A 24374-nucleotide genomic window follows, 5' to 3' on the forward strand; every position below is an offset into this window, starting at 1 on the left:
TTTGTGGTCACTATGTGAAGTGTGAACACTAGCAAGCTACTGGCGCCAAGACTGGGAGCCGCGGCCACATGACAGCAGCATCCGTTCTGAGAAGCGGAGGCTCAGTGGGGGAAATAACGAAGCTATTAAAATAAACATGTTTGTGGCTCGTAGCATTGCAGCAGATCACAAAGATCTAATCCACGATGTTTCCTACGATTTTCACGGCCGGAGAATGGCAACTTGTTCAAGTGACCAAAGTGTCAAGGTAAAAAAACTAGTGAGCTAGCTAGCTAGTAGCAGGCTAGCTTGCTTGCTAACTCTTTACCTTATTGATATTGAACTAAACAGCTAATTCGGGAAACAAATTAACTGCAGCTAGCTAGTTTACTTGATTACTATTACCCATTTTTAGAGAAGTAATTCACTGACAATATTTGCAGTTTTAAAACAGTTAGCTAGCTAACGTTAACTAAGCTAGCCAGCTAGCTAACGTTAACTAAGCTAGCAAGCTAGATTGCAAGCCATGCAGCTAGCTTGCTATACTAGCTAGGATGTAAACAAAATGCCCAGACTGTAACCAGAGCTTGCTTTAGTGAACCATTGTCAATGTTCTGCATCCTTCAGGTTTGGGACAAGAGTGAAAGTGGGGAGTGGCACTGCACTGCCAGCTGGAAGGCAAGTCTGTTTTATTTCTTACATGCCAAGATTTAAAAGTGTGTTTCAAAGTATTTGCTTTGAATTGTAGCTAGCTACTAGGCCTAGCTGTAGCTAGCTCCTCTCCCTTTTTGAAAGGACTTTCTTTGCTTATTCAATTCCGAAATGGGTCTGGAGAATGAAGGTTTGTTATTGACTGGTCTTTGCAGACACACAGCGGGTCAGTATGGAGGGTGACCTGGGCCCACCCTGAGTTTGGACAGGTGCTGGCCTCCTGCTCCTTTGACCGAACAGCCGCTGTGTGGGAAGAGATAGTTGGGGAATCTAACGACAAACAGAGGGGGCAGAGCCACTGGGTAAGACTCCTTTCAGCTACGAGCCTGGTCCCACATCTATTTTTACTGTCTCAACAATTCCACTTGTCTTTGTCCTGCCGATCTTGTACCAGGCTATTATCCAGCCACTGCTGTGAGGTGATTCTTTACCCAAGTTATCGGGTCAAAGAGACATGTGCCTTGGTGTGCAGTATCGGCAACACATTCTCGTTCTGTTTAGATAAAGAGGACGACTCTGGTGGACAGCAGGACGTCGGTGACGGACGTGAAGTTCGCTCCTAAACACATGGGTCTGATGCTGACGACGTGCTCAGCAGACGGGGTGGCGAGGATCTACGAGGCTCCAGACGTGATGAACCTCAGCCAGTGGTCCCTGCAGCACGAGATCTCCTGTAAACTCAGCTGCTCCTGTATCTCCTGGAACCCCTCCAGGTCAGCTTCACTGAGTCCATAGATTTAGGCCCAATTCACTCCAGGTGAAACCAGTCAGTGATTTTAAGATTAATATCACTTTATTTGTCAATCGTACACAATGTCCAATGAACTGAAATGTGACTTCTGCTTTGATGAACCAATGGCAGTGTTGCTGATTGTACACTGCGCACACACTTTAACACCCCTGTGTCACATTCTCTATAGCAGGGGTATTTAACTCTAACCTGACGAGGTCCTGAGCCTGCTGTTTTTCTGTTCTACCCGATAATGAATTGCACGTACCTGGTGTCCCCGGTCTAAATTAGAACAATGACACAATGCAGTGACACTGGCTTCGAGGTCCAGAGTTGAGTTTGAGGGCTTTAGAGTTTCTCAGGATGTCACTTCTTCTGTCTATTTATCCTTCAGCTGTAGATACTAATGGGCTATTGTATTGATGCCTATTAGCATGTTACCTAGTTTAATAACTGTCTATTTATCCTTCAGCTGTAGATACTAATGGGCTATTGTATTGATGCCTATTAACATGTTACCTAGTTTAATAACTGTCTATTTATCCTTCAGCTGTAGATACTAATGGGCTATTGTATTGATGCCTATTAACATGTTACCTAGTTTAATAACTGTCTATTTATCCTTCAGCTGTAGATACTAATGGGCTATTGTATTGATGCCCTATCAACATGTTACCTAGTTTAATAACTGTCTATTTCTCCTTCAGCTGTAGATACTAATGGGCTATTGTATTGATGCCCTATCAACATGTTACCTAGTTTAATAACTGTCTATTTATCCTTCAGCTGTAGATACTAATGGGCTATTGTATTGATGCCCTATCAACATGTTACCTAGTTTAATAACTGTCTATTTCTCCTTCAGCTGTAGATACTAATGGGCTATTGTATTGATGCCCTATCAACATGTTACCTAGTTTAATAACTGTCTATTTATCCTTCAGCTGTAGATACTAATGGGCTATTGTATTGATGCCCTATCAACATGTTACCTAGTTTAATAACTGTCTATTTATCCTTCAGCTGTAGATACTAATGGGCTATTGTATTGATGCCCTATCAACATGTTACCTAGTTTAATAACTGTCTATTTATCCTTCAGCTGTAGATACTAATGGGCTATTGTATTGATGCCTATTAACATGTTACCTAGTTTAATAACTGTCTATTTATCCTTCAGCTGTAGATACTAATGGGCTATTGTATTGATGCCTATTAACATGTTACCTAGTTTAATAACTGTCTATTTATCCTTCAGCTGTAGATACTAATGGGCTATTGTATTGATGCCTATCAACATGTTACCTAGTTTAATAACGGTCTATTTCTCCTTCAGCTGTAGATACTAATGGGCTATTGTATTGATGCCTATTAACATGTTACCTAGTTTAATAACTGTCTATTTATCCTTCAGCTGTAGATACTAATGGGCTATTGTATTGATGCCTATCAACATGTTACCTAGTTTAATAACTGTCCATTTCTCCTTCAGCTGTAGATACTAATGGGCTATTGTATTGATGCCTATCAACATGTTACCTAGTTTAATAACTGTCTATTTATCCTTCAGCTGTAGATACTAATGGGCTATTGTATTGATGCCTATCAACATGTTACCTAGTTTAATAACTGTCTATTTATCCTTCAGCTGTAGATACTAATGGGCTATTGTATTGATGCCTATTAACATGTTACCTAGTTTAATAACTGTCTATTTATCCTTCAGCTGTAGATACTAATGGGCTATTGTATTGATGCCCTATCAACATGTTACCTAGTTTAATAACTGTCTATTTCTCCTTCAGCTGTAGATACTAATGGGCTATTGTATTGATGCCCTATCAACATGTTACCTAGTTTAATAACTGTCTATTTCTCCTTCAGCTGTAGATACTAATGGGCTATTGTATTGATGCCTATTAGCATGTTACCTAGTTTAATAACTGTCTATTTCTCCTTCAGCTGTAGATACTAATGGGCTATTGTATTGATGCCCTATCAACATGTTACCTAGTTTAATAACTGTCTATTTATCCTTCAGCTGTAGATACTAATGGGCTATTGTATTGATGCCTATTAGCATGTTACCTAGTTTAATAACTGTCTATTTCTCCTTCAGCTGTAGATACTAATGAGCTATTGTACTGATGCCTATTAGCATGTTACCTAGTTTAATAACTGTCTATTTATCCTTCAGCTGTAGATACTAATGGGCTATTGTATTGATGCCTATCAACATGTTACCTAGTTTAATAACTGTCTATTTATCCTTCAGCTGTAGATACTAATGGGCTATTGTATTGATGCCTATTAGCATGTTACCTAGTTTAATAACTGTCTATTTATCCTTCAGCTGTAGATACTAATGGGCTATTGTATTGATGCCTATCAACATGTTACCTAGTTTAATAACTGTCTATTTATCCTTCAGCTGTAGATACTAATGGGCTATTGTATTGATGCCTATTAACATGTTACCTAGTTTAATAACTGTCTATTTCTCCTTCAGCTGTAGATACTAAGGGGCTATTGTATTGATGCCCTATTAGCATGTTACCTAGTTTAATAACTGTCTATTTCTCCTTCAGCTGTAGATACTAATGGGCTATTGTATTGATGCCTATTAGCATGTTACCTAGTTTAATAACTGTCTATTTCTCCTTCAGCTGTAGATACTAATGGGCTATTGTATTGATGCCTATCAACATGTTACCTAGTTTAATAACTGTCTATTTATCCTTCAGCTGTAGATACTAATGGGATATTGTATTGATGCCTATTAGCATGTTACCTAGTTTAATAACTGTCTATTTATCCTTCAGCTGTAGATACTAATGGGCTATTGTATTGATGCCTATCAACATGTTACCTAGTTTAATAACTGTCTATTTATCCTTCAGCTGTAGATACTAATGGGCTATTGTATTGATGCCTATTAGCATGTTACCTAGTTTAATAACTGTCTATTTCTCCTTCAGCTGTAGATACTAATGGGCTATTGTATTGATGCCTATCAACATGTTACCTAGTTTAATAACTGTCTATTTATCCTTCAGCTGTAGATACTAATGGGCTATTGTATTGATGCCTATTAGCATGTTACCTAGTTTAATAACTGTCTATTTATCCTTCAGCTGTAGATACTAATGGGCTATTGTATTGATGCCTATTAACATGTTACCTAGTTTAATAACTGTCTATTTATCCTTCAGCTGTAGATACTAATGGGCTATTGTATTGATGCCTATTAGCATGTTACCTAGTTTAATAACTGTCTATTTATCCTTCAGCTGTAGATACTAATGGGCTATTGTATTGATGCCTATTAGCATGTTACCTAGTTTAATAACTGTCTATTTATCCTTCAGCTGTAGATACTAATGGGCTATTGTATTGATGCCTATTAGCATGTTACCTAGTTTAATAACTGTCTATTTATCCTTCAGCTGTAGATACTAATGGGCTATTGTATTGATGCCTATTAGCATGTTACCTAGTTTAATAACTGTCTATTTATCCTTCAGCTGTAGATAATAATGGGCTATTGTATTGATGCCTATTAGCATGTTACCTAGTTTAATAACTGTCTATTTATCCTTCAGCTGTAGATACTAATGGGCTATTGTATTGATGCCTATTAGCATGTTACCTAGTTTAATAACTGTCTATTTCTCCTTCAGCTGTAGATACTAATGGGCTATTGTATTGATGCCTATTAGCATGTTACCTAGTTTAATAACTGTCTATTTATCCTTCAGCTGTAGATAATAATGGGCTATTGTATTGATGCCTATTAGCATGTTACCTAGTTTAATAACTGTCTATTTATCCTTCAGCTGTAGATACTAATGGGCTATTGTATTGATGCCTATTAGCATGTTACCTAGTTTAATAACTGTCTATTTATCCTTCAGCTGTAGATACTAATGGGCTATTGTATTGATGCCCTATTAACATGTTACCTAGTTTAATAACTGTCTATTTATCCTTCAGCTGTAGATACTAATGGGCTATTGTATTGATGCCCTATTAACATGTTACCTAGTTTAATAACGGTCTATTTATCATTGTCTCCTTAGCTCTCGCGCCCACCCTCCCATGTTAGCAGTGGGAAGTGATGACAGCAACGTGATGTACGGTGGGAAGGTTCAGATCTACGAGTACAATGAAAACACTAGGTCAGTCCTATTACATTATTAGTACAATGAAAACACTAGGTCAGTCCTATTACATTATTAGTACAATGAAAACACTAGGTCAGTCCTATTACATTATCAGTACAATGAAAACACTAGGTCAGTCCTATTACAATATTAGTACAATGAAAACACTAGGTCAGTCCTATTACATTATTAGTAATGAAAACACTAGGTCAGTCCTATTACATTATTAGTAATGAAAACACTAGGTCAGTCCTATTACATTATTAGTATAATGAAAACACTAGGTCAGTCCTATTACATTATCAGTATAATGAAAACACTAGGTCAGTCCTATTACATTATCAGTATAATGAAAACACTAGGTCAGTCCTATTACATTATCAGTATAATGAAAAAACTAGGTCAGTCCTATTACATTATTAGTAATGAAAACACTAGGTCAGTCCTATTACAATATTAGTACAATGAAAACACTAGGTCAGTCCTATTACATTATCAGTACAATGAAAACACTAGGTCAGTCCTATTACATTATCAGTACAATGAAAACACTAGGTCGGTCCTATTACATTATTAGTATAATGACAACACTCGGTCAGTCCTATTACATTATTAGTAATGAAAACACTAGGTCAGTCCTATTACATTATTAGTAATGAAAACACTAGGTCAGTCCTATTACATTATCAGTATAATGAAAACACTAGGTCAGTCCTATTACATTATCAGTATAATGAAAACACTAGGTCAGTCCTATTACATTATTAGTAATGAAAACACTAGGTCCTATTACATTATTAGTACAATGAAAACACTAGGTCAGTCCTATTACATTATTAGTAATGAAAACACTAGGTCCTATTACATTATTAGTAATGAAAACACTAGGTCAGTCCTATTACATTATTAGTATAATGACAACACTAGGTCAGTCCTATTACATTATTAGTAATGAAAACACTAGGTCAGTCCTATTACAATATTAGTACAATGAAAACACTAGGTCAGTCCTATTACATTATTAGTATAATGAAAACACTAGGTCAGTCCTATTACATTATTAGTATAATGACAACACTAGGTCAGTCCTATTACATTATCAGTATAATGAAAACACTAGGTCAGTCCTATTACATTATCAGTATAATGAAAACACTAGGTCAGTCCTATTACATTATCAGTATAATGAAAACACTAGGTCAGTCCTATTACATTATCAGTATAATGAAAAAACTAGGTCAGTCCTATTACATTATCAGTATAATGAAAAAACTAGGTCAGTCCTATTACATTATTAGTACAATGAAAACACTAGGTCAGTCCTATTACATTATCAGTATAATGAAAACACTAGGTCAGTCCTATTACATTATTAGTAATGAAAACACTAGGTCAGTCCTATTACATTATTAGTAATGAAAACACTAGGTCAGTCCTATTACATTATCAGTATAATGAAAACACTAGGTCAGTCCTATTACATTATCAGTATAATGAAAACACTAGGTCAGTCCTATTACATTATTAGTACAATGAAAACACTAGGTCAGTCCTATTACATTATTAGTAATGAAAACACTAGGTCAGTCCTATTACATTATCAGTATAATGAAAACACTAGGTCAGTCCTATTACATTATTAGTAATGAAAACACTAGGTCAGTCCTATTACATTATTAGTAATGAAAACACTAGGTCAGTCCTATTACATTATCAGTATAATGAAAACACTAGGTCAGTCCTATTACATTATACAGGTGGACCAGGTGGTTACATGAACCCCCAGTTCCCTTGGGAGAAATACAGCTGATCTGTTTTCTACCGTATGATGTTGTAATCGTTGTCTGTTCTAGTATTAAATCAATTCTAGACTTTTAGTTCACTTTTACCGACATCACATGCACACATTATCATGTTGTTAGAGATTCCTCTACTTTACGAGGGAAATCCTCTCATCTTTTGATCAGGAAATATGCGAAAGCCGAGACATTGATGACCGTGACTGATGCGGTGCATGACATAGCCTTCTCCCCTAACCTGGGGCGGTCCTTCCACGTGCTCGCCATAGCAACCAAAGATGTTCGGATCTTTAAGTTGGTACCTTTGCGGTGAGTGTATAAATGTAAATGTTTATTTTAAAACAACTTTTTACTAAGGTTTTCTGTCTTTATAGGAGTACATATTGAGTTTTCTAATAGATATTAGCTGTATATATATATTTTTAAAACGTGCTGCATTGTCTAAGTAGTAGATCACAGCCGTTCGGAGCTTGTACAGTGTCCATATATTATTCTGACCTGTTCTGCATCTCTCTTGTCCGACAGTAAGGAGAGCAGCTCAACAGGCCCTACTAAAGGGAGTTATTCTAGGGATTATTCTGAGCTGTTCTGCATCTCTCTCTCTTGTCTGACAGTAAGGAGAGCAGCTCAACAGGCCCTACTAAAGGGAGTTATTCTAGGGATTATTCTGAGCTGTTCTGCATCTCTCTTGTCCGACAGTAAGGAGAGCAGCTCAACAGGCCCTACTAAAGGGAGTTATTCTAGGGATTATTCTGAGCTGTTCTGCATCTCTCTCTCTTGTCTGACAGTAAGGAGAGCAGCTCAACAGGCCCTACTAAAGGGAGTTATTCTAGGGATTATTCTGAGCTGTTCTGCATCTCTCTTGTCCGACAGTAAGGAGAGCAGCTCAACAGGCCCTACTAAAGGGAGTTATTCTAGGGATTATTCTGAGCTGTTCTGCATCTCTCTTGTCCGACAGTAAGGAGAGCAGCTCAACAGGTCCTACTAAAGGGAGTTATTCTAGGGATTATTCTAGGGATTATTCTGACCTGTTCTGCATCTCTCTTGTCCGACAGTAAGGAGAGCAGCTCAACAGGCCCTACTAAAGGGAGTTATTCTAGGGATTATTCTGACCTGTTCTGCATCTCTCTTGTCCGACAGTAAGGAGAGCAGCTCAACAGGCCCTACTAAAGGGAGTTATTCTAGGGATTATTCTGAGCTGTTCTGCATCTCTCTTGTCCGACAGTAAGGAGAGCAGCTCAACAGGCCCTACTAAATTTGAGGTTCAGATCGTGGCCCAGTTCGACAACCACAACTCCCAGGTGTGGAGAGTCTCCTGGAACATCACCAGCACCTTGCTGGCCTCGTCGGGAGACGACGGCTGTGTCCGACTCTGGAAAGGTGATGTATCTAGACTGAAAAGGCTGTGTCCCACTCTGGAAAGGTGATCTATCCTAGTATAGACTGAAAAGGCTGTGTCCCACTCTGGAAAGGTGATCTATCTAGTATAGACTGAAAAGGCTGTGTCCCACTCTGGAAAGGTGATCTATCTAGTATAGACTGAAAACAGAATGGATGACGTAGTGCACAAAAAACAGAATGGATGACGTAGTGCACAAAAAAACAGAATGGATGACGTAGTGCACAAAAAACAGAATGGATGACGTAGTGCACAAAAAAACAGAATGGATGACGTAGTGCACAAAAAAACAGAATGGATGACGTAGTGCACAAAAAACAGAATGGATGACGTAGTGCACAAAAAACAGAATGGATGACGTAGTGCACAAAAAAACAGAATGGATGACGTAGTGCACAAAAAAACAGAATGGATGACGTAGTGCACAAAAAACAGAATGGATGACGTAGTGCACCAAAAACAGAATGGATGACGTAGTGCACAAAAAACAGAATGGATGACGTAGTGCACAAAAAAACAGAATGGATGACGTAGTGCACAAAAAAACAGAATGGATGACGTAGTGCACAAAAAACAGAATGGATGACGTAGTGCACAAAAAACAGAATGGATGACGTAGTGCACAAAAAACAGAATGGATGACGTAGTGCACAAAAAAACAGAATGGATGACGTGGTGCACAAAAAAACAGAATGGATGACGTAGTGCACAAAAAACAGAATGGATGACGTAGTGCACAAAAAAACAGAATGGATGACGTAGTGCACAAAAAACAGAATGGATGACGTAGTGCACAAAAAAACAGAATGGATGACGTAGTGCACAAAAAACAGAATGGATGACGTAGTGCACAAAAAAACAGAATGGATGACGTAGTGCACCAAAAACAGAATGGATGACGTAGTGCACCAAAAACAGAATGGATGACGTAGTGCACAAAAAACAGAATGGATGACGTAGTGCACAAAAAAACAGAATGGATGACGTAGTGCACCAAAAACAGAATGGATGACGTAGTGCACAAAAAACAGAATGGATGACGTAGTGCACAAAAAACAGAATGGATGACGTAGTGCACCAAAAACAGAATGGATGACGTAGTGCACCAAAAACAGAATGGATGACGTAGTGCACCAAAAACAGAATGGATGACGTAGTGCACCAAAAACAGAATGGATGACGTAGTGCACAAAAAAACAGAATGGATGACGTAGTGCACCAAAAACAGAATGGATGACGTAGTGCACCAAAAACAGAATGGATGACGTAGTGCACAAAAAAACAGAATGGATGACGTAGTGCACAAAAAAACAGAATGGATGACATGGTGCACAAAAAACAGAATGGATGACATGGTGCACAAAAAACAGGGACCTGTTTCAGCCTTTCAAAACTTCAGGCTAAAATGTTACAAACGTTTGAGAGTCCATCTTTTAAATGACTTAACTAGTTTATTATGTCCTGCAACTTAACCATGACCACTAGAGTTGGCCAGGCAGCAGGGTTGGGACCAGGCTAAAAGTCTATCCAGTCAGTTTACATTTACATTTAAGTCATTTAGCTGACGCTCTTATCCAGAGCGACTTACAAATTGGAAAGTTCATACATATTCATCCATATTCATCCTGGTCCCCCCGTGGGGAATGAACCCACAACCCTGGCGTTGCAAGCGCCATGCTCTACCAACTGAGCCACACGGGACCGTGTGGCCCGTGTGGCTCAGTTTAAAGCCAATGGTTTAGCTGAAACGAACTAGAAGTGTCCATCTACTGGTGAACTGTGTAAAGTTCCCCACACATTGACACTGTGTCGTTGGTTCCCATCTTCTGGTCCCCAGCCAACTATATGGACAACTGGAAATGTACCGGCATCCTGAAGGGAGACGGGAGTCCAGTCAACGGGTCGTCAGGACAACCCGGTGCCATGAATACCATGGTGGGCTGCACTGTCCAGACCTCCCAGAATGCACTGAACGGCTCTGCTGCAGGAAGGTAGGAGGCCGCGCCCGCTGGTCGGCCCGGCCAGAGCTGGCGACTGACTGCTTTACTCTCTCTGGGCCTGACTGACCCTGCAGCACTGACCCTGACCCCCCCCCCCTCCCTGGGTCAACTGATCACAACTGACCCCCCCCTCCCTGGGTCAACTGATCACAACTGACCCCGTGTGTTGCACTCATGCAAAGAGCTTGGCTTGTGGCAAGGCCCCAGCAGGTCAGGCCCAGCAGGTCAGACCCAGCAGGTCAGACCCAGCACGTAGGCCCTGTGGAAGGCGTGTGTGCTCATTATTAACGGATTGTTTGGGAGGGCTACAGTTTAATGTTCGTACAACAGCGGACTGAGGTTTTGATTGTACAATAATTGTTGGTGATTGTTTGTTGACACAATTTTATGTTGATGGAACATGAATGTTATTTTGAAGAATATCATTTCTTTTTTTTTACATTTTAGATTAGTTACACTTACAGATGTCTGTCATCCTCACATAATGCCCCAGAAACCATCAGCTTTTCAATACATGACATACCAGGGCCAAACATACAGCCTTGCTAAATTTAATAATTTACTATTTTGATGTAATCTTATAATAGCATGTATAGAATGTTTGGAGGGCATATTGATAAATAATAAATTTTCATCTTTTCAATACGTTTTTTTATTATTTTTTAACCAAAACGTTGCCAAAGTCTTTGCATGGTGGAGGAATGTCTGGAATATAATCTGGTAATAATCCCTATTAACCTGCTGGTAATCTGCAATTAATCTGAATGAAATAATGACTGAAGGCCGGTCAACATGCTAGTGCTTTAATAACACACACAGTTAATATTGCTGAGTTTATATTCAATACTCTCCTAGTACTGTATATTAACATTCAGTTTCCAGACATTATACTCTCCTAGTACTGTATATTAACATTCAGTTTCCAGACATTATACTCTCCTAGTACTGTATATCAACATTCAGTTTCCAGACATTATACTCTCCTAGTACTGTATATCAACATTCAGTTTCCAGACATTATACTCTCCTAGTACTGTATATGAACATTCAGTTTCCAGACATTATACTCTCCTAGTACTGTATATTAACATTCAGTTTCCAGACATTATACTCTCCTAGTACTGTATATGAACATTCAGTTTCCAGACATTATACTCTCCTAGTACTGTATATTAACATTCAGTTTCCAGACATTATACTCTCCTAGTACTGTATATTAACATTCAGTTTCCAGACATTATACTCTCCTAGTACTGTATATTAACATTCAGTTTCCAGACATTATACTCTCCTAGTACTGTATATTAACATTCAGTTTCCAGACATTATACTCTCCTAGTACTGTATATTAACATTCAGTTTCCAGACATTATACTCTCTCCTAGTACTGTATATTAACATTCAGTTTCCAGACATTATACTCTCCTAGTACTGTATATTAACATTCAGTTTCCAGACATTATACTCTCCTAGTACTGTATATTAACATTCAGTTTCCAGACATACTCTCCTAGTACTGTATATCAACATTCAGTTTCCAGACATTATACTCTCCTAGTACTGTATATCAACATTCAGTTTCCAGACATTATACTCTCCTAGTACTGTATATCAACATTCAGTTTCCAGACATTATACTCTCCTAGTACTGTATATCAACATTCAGTTTCCAGACATTATACTCTCTCCTAGTACTGTATATCAACATTCAGTTTCCAGACATTATACTCTCCTAGTACTGTATATCAACATTCAGTTTCCAGACATTATACTCTCCTAGTACTGTATATCAACATTCAGTTTCCAGACATTATACTCTCTCCTAGTACTGTATATCAACATTCAGTTTCCAGACATTATACTCTCCTAGTACTGTATATTAACATTCAGTTTCCAGACATTATACTCTCCTAGTACTGTATATCAACATTCAGTTTCCAGACATTATACTCTCTCCTAGTACTGTATATTAACATTCAGTTTCCAGACATTATACTCTCCTAGTACTGTATATCAACATTCAGTTTCCAGACATTATACTCTCCTAGTACTGTATATTAACATTCAGTTTCCAGACATTATACTCTCTCCTAGTACTGTATATTAACATTCAGTTTCCAGACATTATACTCTCCTAGTACTGTATATCAACATTCAGTTTCCAGACATTATACTCTCCTAGTACTGTATATCAACATTCAGTTTCCAGACATTATACTCTCTCCTAGTACTGTATATCAACATTCAGTTTCCAGACATTATACTCTCCTAGTACTGTATATCAACATTCAGTTTCCAGACATTATACTCTCTCCTAGTACTGTATATTAACATTCAGTTTCCAGACATTATACTCTCCTAGTACTGTATATTAACATTCAGTTTCCAGACATTATACTCTCCTAGTACTGTATATTAACATTCAGTTTCCAGACATTATACTCTCCTAGTACTGTATATTAACATTCAGTTTCCAGACATTATACTCTCCTAGTACTGTATATTAACATTCAGTTTCCAGACATTATACTCTCCTAGTACTGTATATCAACATTCAGTTTCCAGACATTATACTCTCCTAGTACTGTATATTAACATTCAGTTTCCAGACATTATACTCTCCTAGTACTGTATATCAACATTCAGTTTCCAGACATTATACTCTCCTAGTACTGTATATTAACATTCAGTTTCCAGACATTATACTCTCCTAGTACTGTATATTAACATTCAGTTTCCAGACATTATACTCTCTCTCCTAGTACTGTATATGAACATTCAGTTTCCAGACATTATACTCTCCTAGTACTGTATATGAACATTCAGTTTCCAGACATTATACTCTCCTAGTACTGTATATCAACATTCAGTTTCCAGACATTATACTCTCCTAGTACTGTATATCAACATTCAGTTTCCAGACATTATACTCTCTCTCCTAGTACTGTATATGAACATTCAGTTTCCAGACATTATACTCTCCTAGTACTGTATATGAACATTCAGTTTCCAGACATTATACTCTCTCTCCTAGTACTGTATATTAACATTCAGTTTCCAGACATTATACTCTCCTAGTACTGTATATTAACATTCAGTTTCCAGACATTATACTCTCTCTCCTAGTACTGTATATGAACATTCAGTTTCCAGACATTATACTCTCCTAGTACTGTATATTAACATTCAGTTTCCAGACATTATACTCTCCTAGTACTGTATATTAACATTCAGTTTCCAGACATTATACTCTCCTAGTACTGTATATTAACATTCAGTTTCCAGACATTATACTCTCCTAGTACTGTATATTAACATTCAGTTTCCAGACATTATACTCTCCTAGTACTGTATATTAACATTCAGTTTCCAGACATTATACTCTCCTAGTACTGTATATCAACATTCAGTTTCCAGACATTATACTCTCCTAGTACTGTATATTAACATTCAGTTTCCAGACATTATACTCTCCTAGTACTGTATATCAACATTCAGTTTCCAGACATTATACTCTCCTAGTACTGTATATTAACATTCAGTTTCCAGACATTATACTCTCCTAGTACTGTATATTAACATTCAGTTTCCAGACATTATACTCTCTCTCCTAGTACTGTATATGAACATTCAGTTTCCAGACATTATACTCTCCTAGTACTGTATATGAACATTCAGTTTCCAGACATTATACTCTCCTAGTACTGTATATCAACATTCAGTTTCCAGACATTATACTCTCCTAGTACTGTATATCAACATTCAGTTTCCAGACATTATACTCTCTCTCCTAGTACTGTATATGAACATTCAGTTTCCAGACATTATACTCTCCTAGTACTGTATATGAACATTCAGTTTCCAGACATTATACTCTCTCTCCTAGTACTGTATATTAACATTCAGTTTCCAGACATTATACTCTCCTAGTACTGTATATGAACATTCAGTTTCCAGACATTATACTCTCTCTCCTAGTACTGTATATGAACATTCAGTTTCCAGACATTATACTCTCCTAGTACTGTATATTAACATTCAGTTTCCAGACATTATACTCTCCTAGTACTGTATATTAACATTTAGTTTCCAGACATTATACTCTCCTAGTACTGTATATTAACATTTAGTTTCCAGACATTATACTCTCCTAGTACTGTATATTAACATTCAGTTTCCAGACATTATACTCTCCTAGTACTGTATATTAACATTCAGTTTCCAGACATTATACTCTCCTAGTACTGTATATTAACATTCAGTTTCCAGACATTATACTCTCTCCTAGTACTGTATATTAACATTCAGTTTCCAGACATTATACTCTCTCCTAGTACTGTATATTAACATTCAGTTTCCAGACATTATACTCTCCTAGTACTGTATATTAACATTCAGTTTCCAGACATTATACTCTCCTAGTACTGTATATTAACATTCAGTTTCCAGACATTATACTCTCCTAGTACTGTATATTAACATTCAGTTTCCAGACATTATACTCTCCTAGTACTGTATATTAACATTCAGTTTCCAGACATTATACTCTCCTAGTACTGTATATTAACATTCAGTTTCCAGACATTATACTCTCCTAGTACTGTATATTAACATTCAGTTTCCAGACATTATACTCTCCTAGTACTGTATATTAACATTCAGTTTCCAGACATTATACTCTCCTAGTACTGTATATTAACATTCAGTTTCCAGACATTATACTCTCTCTCCTAGTACTGTATATCAACATTCAGTTTCCAGACATTATACTCTCCTAGTACTGTATATTAACATTCCGTTTCCAGACATTATACTCTCTCTCCTAGTACTGTATATTAACATTCCGTTTCCAGACATTATACTCTCTCCTAGTACTGTATATTAACATTCCGTTTCCAGACATTATACTCTCTCCTAGTACTGTATATTAACATTCAGTTTCCAGACATTATACTCTCTCCTAGTACTGTATATTAACATTCAGTTTCCAGACATTATACTCTCCTAGTACTGTATATTAACATTCAGTTTCCAGACATTATACTCTCTCCTAGTACTGTATATTAACATTCAGTTTCCAGACATTATACTCTCTCCTAGTACTGTATATTAACATTCAGTTTCCAGACATTATACTCTCCTAGTACTGTATATTAACATTCAGTTTCCAGACATTATACTCTCCTAGTACTGTATATCATCATTCAGTTTCCAGACATTATACTCTCTCTCCTAGTACTGTATATCAACATTCAGTTTCCAGACATTATACTCTCTCTCCTAGTACTGTATATTAACATTCAGTTTCCAGACATTATACTCTCTCTCCTAGTACTGTATATTAACATTCAGTTTCCAGACATTATACTCTCCTAGTACTGTATATTAACATTCCGTTTCCAGACATTATACTCTCCTAGTACTGTATATTAACATTCAGTTTCCAGACATTATACTCTCCTAGTACTGTATATTAACATTCAGTTTCCAGACATTATACTCTCCTAGTACTGTATATTAACATTCAGTTTCCAGACATTATACTCTCTCCTAGTACTGTATATTAACATTCAGTTTCCAGACATTATACTCTCTCCTAGTACTGTATATTAACATTCAGTTTCCAGACATTATACTCTCTCCTAGTACTGTATATTAACATTCAGTTTCCAGACATTATACTCTCTCCTAGTACTGTATATTTACATTCAGTTTCCAGACATTATACTCTCTCCTAGTACTGTATATTAACATTCAGTTTCCAGACATTATACTCTCTCCTAGTACTGTATATTAACATTCAGTTTCCAGACATTATACTCTCTCCTAGTACTGTATATTAACATTCAGTTTCCAGACATTATACTCTCTCCTAGTACTGTATATTAACATTCAGTTTCCAGACATTATACTCTCTCCTAGTACTGTATATTAACATTCAGTTTCCAGACATTATACTCTCTCCTAGTACTGTATATTAACATTCAGTTTCCAGACATTATACTCTCCTAGTACTGTATATTAACATTCAGTTTCCAGACATTATACTCTCTCTCCTAGTACTGTATATTAACATTCAGTTTCCAGACATTATACTCTCTCTCCTAGTACTGTATATTAACATTCCGTTTCCAGACATTATACTCTCTCTCCTAGTACTGTATATTAACATTCCGTTTCCAGACATTATACTCTCCTAGTACTGTATATTAACATTCAGTTTCCAGACATTATACTCTCCTAGTACTGTATATTAACATTCAGTTTCCAGACATTATACTCTCCTAGTACTGTATATTAACATTCAGTTTCCAGACATTATACTCTCTCCTAGTACTGTATATTAACATTCAGTTTCCAGACATTATACTCTCTCCTAGTACTGTATATTAACATTCAGTTTCCAGACATTATACTCTCTCCTAGTACTGTATATTAACATTCAGTTTCCAGACATTATACTCTCTCCTAGTACTGTATATTTACATTCAGTTTCCAGACATTATACTCTCTCCTAGTACTGTATATTTACATTCAGTTTCCAGACATTATACTCTCTCCTAGTACTGTATATTAACATTCAGTTTCCAGACATTATACTCTCTCCTAGTACTGTATATTAACATTCAGTTTCCAGACATTATACTCTCTCCTAGTACTGTATATTAACATTCAGTTTCCAGACATTATACTCTCTCCTAGTACTGTATATTAACATTCAGTTTCCAGACATTATACTCTCTCCTAGTACTGTATATTAACATTCAGTTTCCAGACATTATACTCTCTCCTAGTACTGTATATTAACATTCAGTTTCCAGACATTATACTCTCTCCTAGTACTGTATATTAACATTCAGTTTCCAGACATTATACTCTCCTAGTACTGTATATTAACATTCAGTTTCCAGACATTATACTCTCCTAGTACTGTATATTAACATTCAGTTTCCAGACATTATACTCTCCTAGTACTGTATATTAACATTCAGTTTCCAGACATTATACTCTCTCCTAGTACTGTATATTAACATTCAGTTTCCAGACATTATACTCTCTCCTAGTACTGTATATTAACATTCAGTTTCCAGACATTATACTCTCTCCTAGTACTGTATATTAACATTCAGTTTCCAGACATTATACTCTCTCCTAGTACTGTATATTAACATTCAGTTTCCAGACATTATACTCTCTCCTAGTACTGTATATTAACATTCAGTTTCCAGACATTATACTCTCTCCTAGTACTGTATATTAACATTCAGTTTCCAGACATTATACTCTCTCCTAGTACTGTATATTAACATTCAGTTTCCAGACATTATACTCTCCTAGTACTGTATATGAACATTCAGTTTCCAGACATTATACTCTCCTAGTACTGTATATGAACATTCAGTTTCCAGACATTATACTCTCCTAGTACTGTATATTAACATTCAGTTTCCAGACATTATACTCTCCTAGTACTGTATATTAACATTCAGTTTCCAGACATTATACTCTCCTAGTACTGTATATTAACATTCAGTTTCCAGACATTATACTCTCTCCTAGTACTGTATATTAACATTCAGTTTCCAGACATTATACTCTCTCCTAGTACTGTATATTAACATTCAGTTTCCAGACATTATACTCTCTCCTAGTACTGTATATTAACATTCAGTTTCCAGACATTATACTCTCTCCTAGTACTGTATATTAACATTCAGTTTCCAGACATTATACTCTCCTAGTACTGTATATTAACATTCAGTTTCCAGACATTATACTCTCCTAGTACTGTATATTAACATTCAGTTTCCAGACATTATACTCTCCTAGTACTGTATATTAACATTCAGTTTCCAGACATTATACTCTCTCCTAGTACTGTATATTAACATTCAGTTTCCAGACATTATACTCTCTCCTAGTACTGTATATCAACATTCAGTTTCCAGACATTATACTCTCCTAGTACTGTATATTAACATTCAGTTTCCAGACATTATACTCTCCTAGTACTGTATATTAACATTCAGTTTCCAGACATTATACTCTCCTAGTACTGTATATTAACATTCAGTTTCCAGACATTATACTCTCCTAGTACTGTATATTAACATTCAGTTTCCAGACATTATACTCTCTCCTAGTACTGTATATTAACATTCAGTTTCCAGACATTATACTCTCTCCTAGTACTGTATATTAACATTCAGTTTCCAGACATTATACTCTCTCCTAGTACTGTATATTAACATTCAGTTTCCAGACATTATACTCTCTCCTAGTACTGTATATTAACATTCAGTTTCCAGACATTATACTCTCTCCTAGTACTGTATATTAACATTCAGTTTCCAGACATTATACTCTCCTAGTACTGTATATTAACATTCAGTTTCCAGACATTATACTCTCCTAGTACTGTATATTAACATTCAGTTTCCAGACATTATACTCTCCTAGTACTGTATATTAACATTCAGTTTCCAGACATTATACTCTCCTAGTACTGTATATTAACATTCAGTTTCCAGACATTATACTCTCCTAGTACTGTATATTAACATTCAGTTTCCAGACATTATACTCTCTCCTAGTACTGTATATTAACATTCAGTTTCCAGACATTATACTCTCTCCTAGTACTGTATATTAACATTCAGTTTCCAGACATTATACTCTCTCCTAGTACTGTATATTAACATTCAGTTTCCAGACATTATACTCTCTCCTAGTACTGTATATTAACATTCAGTTTCCAGACATTATACTCTCCTAGTACTGTATATTAACATTCAGTTTCCAGACATTATACTCTCCTAGTACTGTATATTAACATTCCGTTTCCAGACATTATACTCTCCTAGTACTGTATATTAACATTCCGTTTCCAGACATTATACTCTCTCCTAGTACTGTATATTAACATTCCGTTTCCAGACATTATACTCTCTCCTAGTACTGTATATTAACATTCCGTTTCCAGACATTATACTCTCTCCTAGTACTGTATATTAACATTCAGTTTCCAGACATTATACTCTCCTAGTACTGTATATTAACATTCAGTTTCCAGACATTATACTCTCCTAGTACTGTATATTAACATTCAGTTTCCAGACATTATACTCTCCTAGTACTGTATATTAACATTCAGTTTCCAGACATTATACTCTCTCTCCTAGTACTGTATATTAACATTCAGTTTCCAGACATTATACTCTCTCTCCTAGTACTGTATATTAACATTCAGTTTCCAGACATTATACTCTCCTAGTACTGTATATTAACATTCAGTTTCCAGACATTATACTCTCCTAGTACTGTATATTAACATTCAGTTTCCAGACATTATACTCTCCTAGTACTGTATATTAACATTCAGTTTCCAGACATTATACTCTCCTAGTACTGTATATTAACATTCAGTTTCCAGACATTATACTCTCCTAGTACTGTATATTAACATTCAGTTTCCAGACATTATACTCTCCTAGTACTGTATATTAACATTCAGTTTCCAGACATTATACTCTCCTAGTACTGTATATCAACATTCAGTTTCCAGACATTATACTCTCCTAGTACTGTATATTAACATTCAGTTTCCAGACATTATACTCTCCTAGTACTGTATATCAACATTCAGTTTCCAGACATTATACTCTCCTAGTACTGTATATTAACATTCAGTTTCCAGACATTATACTCTCCTAGTACTGTATATTAACATTCAGTTTCCAGACATTATACTCTCCTAGTACTGTATATTAACATTCAGTTTCCAGACATTATACTCTCCTAGTACTGTATATTAACATTCAGTTTCCAGACATTATACTCTCTCCTAGTACTGTATATTAACATTCAGTTTCCAGACATTATACTCTCTCCTAGTACTGTATATTAACATTCAGTTTCCAGACATTATACTCTCTCCTAGTACTGTATATTAACATTCAGTTTCCAGACATTATACTCTCCTAGTACTGTATATCAACATTCAGTTTCCAGACATTATACTCTCTCCTAGTACTGTATATTAACATTCAGTTTCCAGACATTATACTCTCCTAGTACTGTATATCAACATTCAGTTTCCAGACATTATACTCTCCTAGTACTGTATATCAACATTCAGTTTCCAGACATTATACTCTCCTAGTACTGTATATTAACATTCAGTTTCCAGACATTATACTCTCCTAGTACTGTATATTAACATTCCGTTTCCAGACATTATACTCTCCTAGTACTGTATATTAACATTCAGTTTCCAGACATTATACTCTCCTAGTACTGTATATTAACATTCCGTTTCCAGACATTATACTCTCCTAGTACTGTATATTAACATTCAGTTTCCAGACATTATACTCTCCTAGTACTGTATATTAACATTCAGTTTCCAGACATTATACTCTCCTAGTACTGTATATTAACATTCAGTTTCCAGACATTATACTCTCCTAGTACTGTATATTGGTTCATAAGAAAAGCCTAATAACCTCTCACCTGAGGTGACTATTCTGCCTTAAAATGCACTCCGTTCTGAAAGGCCTCTGTTAACCTGTTACGTTGTGACGGCATTATATCGTGTTACGTTTCTCTGTTTTTTTAAATGACAACCTTTTTCTGTACTCTTGTCAATCTTTGATAAATGCATCGTATTGTGATTTTGTTCATGACTGTGTGTAATGTACAATTTCATTCAGACAATCTAATTTTAAATGAAATAGTTTTTCGCTTGCGTATTATTGTCCCATTTTCAATAAGGACTCATCCCTGTGTGGTCTATTGGACGTGAAGGACGCTGCTCGTTGCACACAGGGACGGCCAGAGGATCCCCTTTAGCCCTCGCCGGCGGAGCCCGACTGCCCCGAAGACACTCCACCAGCCTGTTAATCTGAAGCCCGTTGACCAGCGAGCCCCCTGGCGACCAGCGAGCCCCCTGGTGACCAGCGAGCCCCCTGGCGACCAGCGAGCCCCCTGGCGACCAGCGAGCCCCTTGGCGAGCCTCCTGGCGACCAGCGAGCCCCCTGGCGAGCACCCTGGCGACCAGCGAGCCCCCTGGCGAGCACCCTGGCGACCAGCGAGCCCCCTGGCGACCAGTGAGCCCCCTGGCGACCAGCGAGCTCTCTGGTGACCATGCATGGACCAGGATGCCACTGCTTCGGCCATACTTACTTCTAATAGGTGTTGCTTTATTTTAGATCAGATTGTATTTGTCACATGTGCTGTAGTAGACCTTACAGTGAAATGCTGATTTAAAAGCCCTTAACCAACAATGCAGTTTTAAGAAAATACCTTTAAAAAAAGTTAGCGGTAAGAAAAACAAAGAGCAGCAGTAAATAACAATACCAGCACAGATCTGTAGAACTTCTAAATGAATACCTCACCACAGTGTCTTCTGTTGTGTTCATGTCTCTGGTCTGCTGAATACCTTACCACAGTGTCTTCTGTTGTGTTCATGTCTCTCTGGTCTGCTGAATACCTTACCACAGTCTTCTGTTGTGTTCATGTCTCTGTGTTCTGCTGAATACCTTACCACAGTCTTCTGTTGTGTTCATGTCTCTGGTCTGCTGAATACCTTACCACAGTCTTCTGTTGTGTTCATGTCTCTGTGTTCTGCTGAATACCTTACCACAGTCTTCTGTTGTGTTCATGTCTCTGTTCTGCTGAATACCTTACCACAGTGTCTTCTGTTATGTTCATGTCTCTGTTCTGCTGAATACCTTACCACAGTCTTCTGATGTATTCATGTCTCTCTGGTCTGCTGAATACCTTACCACAGTCTTCTGTTGTGTTCATGTCTCTGTGTTCTGCTGAATACCTCACCACAGTGTCTTCTGTTGTGTTCATGTCTCTGTTCTGCTGAATACCTCACCACAGTCTTCTGTTGTGTTCATGTCTCTGTGTTCTGCTGAATACCTCACCACAGTGTCTTCTGTTGTGTTCATGTCTCTGTTCTGCTGAATACCTTACCACAGTGTCTTCTGTTATGTTCATGTCTCTGTTCTGCTGAATACCTTACCACAGTCTTCTGATGTATTCATGTCTCTCTGGTCTGCTGAATACCTTACCACAGTCTTCTGTTGTGTTCATGTCTCTGTGTTCTGCTGAATACCTCACCACAGTGTCTTCTGTTGTGTTCATGTCTCTGTTCTGCTGAATACCTCACCACAGTCTTCTGTTGTGTTCATGTCTCTGTTCTGCTGAATACCTCACCACAGTCTTCTGTTGTGTTCATGTCTCTGTGTTCTGCTGAATACAGTTTAGCTTCTGCACCTCCTCTTACCCTTCCCTTTTTCTGTTCTTTACAGCCACCGTAGCCTGTTCACGTTTGTTCCCCTTTTTCCTATTTTAATTCACTTCTCATTTCTCTGTTTTTGTTTATTTCTTTGTATCCCATTGTTGTCCTGTTTCCTGTCTGTTCCCTGTTCCTGTCTGTTGTTTCAGGTATTTCTTCCCCCCTCTGGATGCCCCCAGGGCAGGGTCCAGGTACGGCCACCTGCTGCCCCCCCCCTCTCTGATAGAGCACTCTGATGCCCAGTTCAGCCCCCCCCGGTTCCCCCACAGCCAGCTCCCCCAGTCCCCCCTGTCCATCCATGGCCAGCCCCCCCAATCCCCTCTGTCCCTGCACAGACTGTACTCGCACTCTAGAGCCCTCAACACCCTGCCTGAACACCACTGACCCTCTAGAGCCCTCAACACCCTGCCTGAACACCACTGACCCTCCAGAGCCCTCAACACCCTGCCTGAACACCACTGACCCTCCAGAGCCCTCAACACCCTGCCTGAACACAACACCCTCCAGAGCCCTCAACACCCTGCCTGAACACCACTGACCCTCCAGAGCCCTCAACACCCTGCCTGAACACAACACCCTCCAGAGCCCTCAACACCCTGCCTGAACACCACTGACCCTCCAGAGCCCTCAACACCCTGCCTGAACACGGCTGACTGTGAAGGTACTCTTCTTCTTAGTGACTAATCAAAAGAAGACCATCCCCTCTCCCAGAACAGTTTGGTTGGTGCATAAAACCAGGTGAATCTTGATAAGCAAAAATGTAATGATTTCTTAGACATTTTGTTTACGATAGTCCCTCCATAATATAAACAGCCCTGGTGCTGACTGACAATTCTCCTCCCCGGCAGTCGGCCCGGATGTAGTCACCCAGAGTTGTGAGTGATGATTCCCTAGATATATTTGATCTCTGTTTTTATTTCATTAAAAACCAACATGCTGGTTTACTACGGTGCCTGTGGTTCAAACTCACATCACTGTGTTGTTATAAGACCGCGGCTCTGTGTGTGTTGTTCCTGTGTGTGTAGTTCCCGTGTGTGTGTAGTTCCCGTGTGTGTGTAGTTCCTGTGTGTGTGTGTAGTTCCTGTGTGTGTTTAATTTCAAGCCTAATGTTATTGCATTAATCAAATGGGGGATAGTTGATGCATATGAGATGGATTTGAAAGAATAAATGCTCATTTAAATGTCTCTACTGACTATAGCATCACCACAGTAACATTTAAACCCAACGCTGTTATACAATGTAGCTGTGTATCCGATGCACGTGTGCACTCACTATGTGCCATCCA

General features: G+C 37.6%; 1 pseudogene; it reads left to right on the forward strand.

Moving 5' to 3' along the window:
* LOC129842498 (nucleoporin SEH1-like) lies at window positions 1-24057 on the forward strand (annotated as a pseudogene).
* The last annotated feature ends 317 nt before the right edge of the window (window positions 24058-24374 follow it).

Source organism: Salvelinus fontinalis, unplaced genomic scaffold, assembly GCF_029448725.1.
Source record: "Salvelinus fontinalis isolate EN_2023a unplaced genomic scaffold, ASM2944872v1 scaffold_0044, whole genome shotgun sequence".
NCBI classification, from domain to species: Eukaryota; Metazoa; Chordata; class Actinopteri; order Salmoniformes; family Salmonidae; genus Salvelinus; species Salvelinus fontinalis.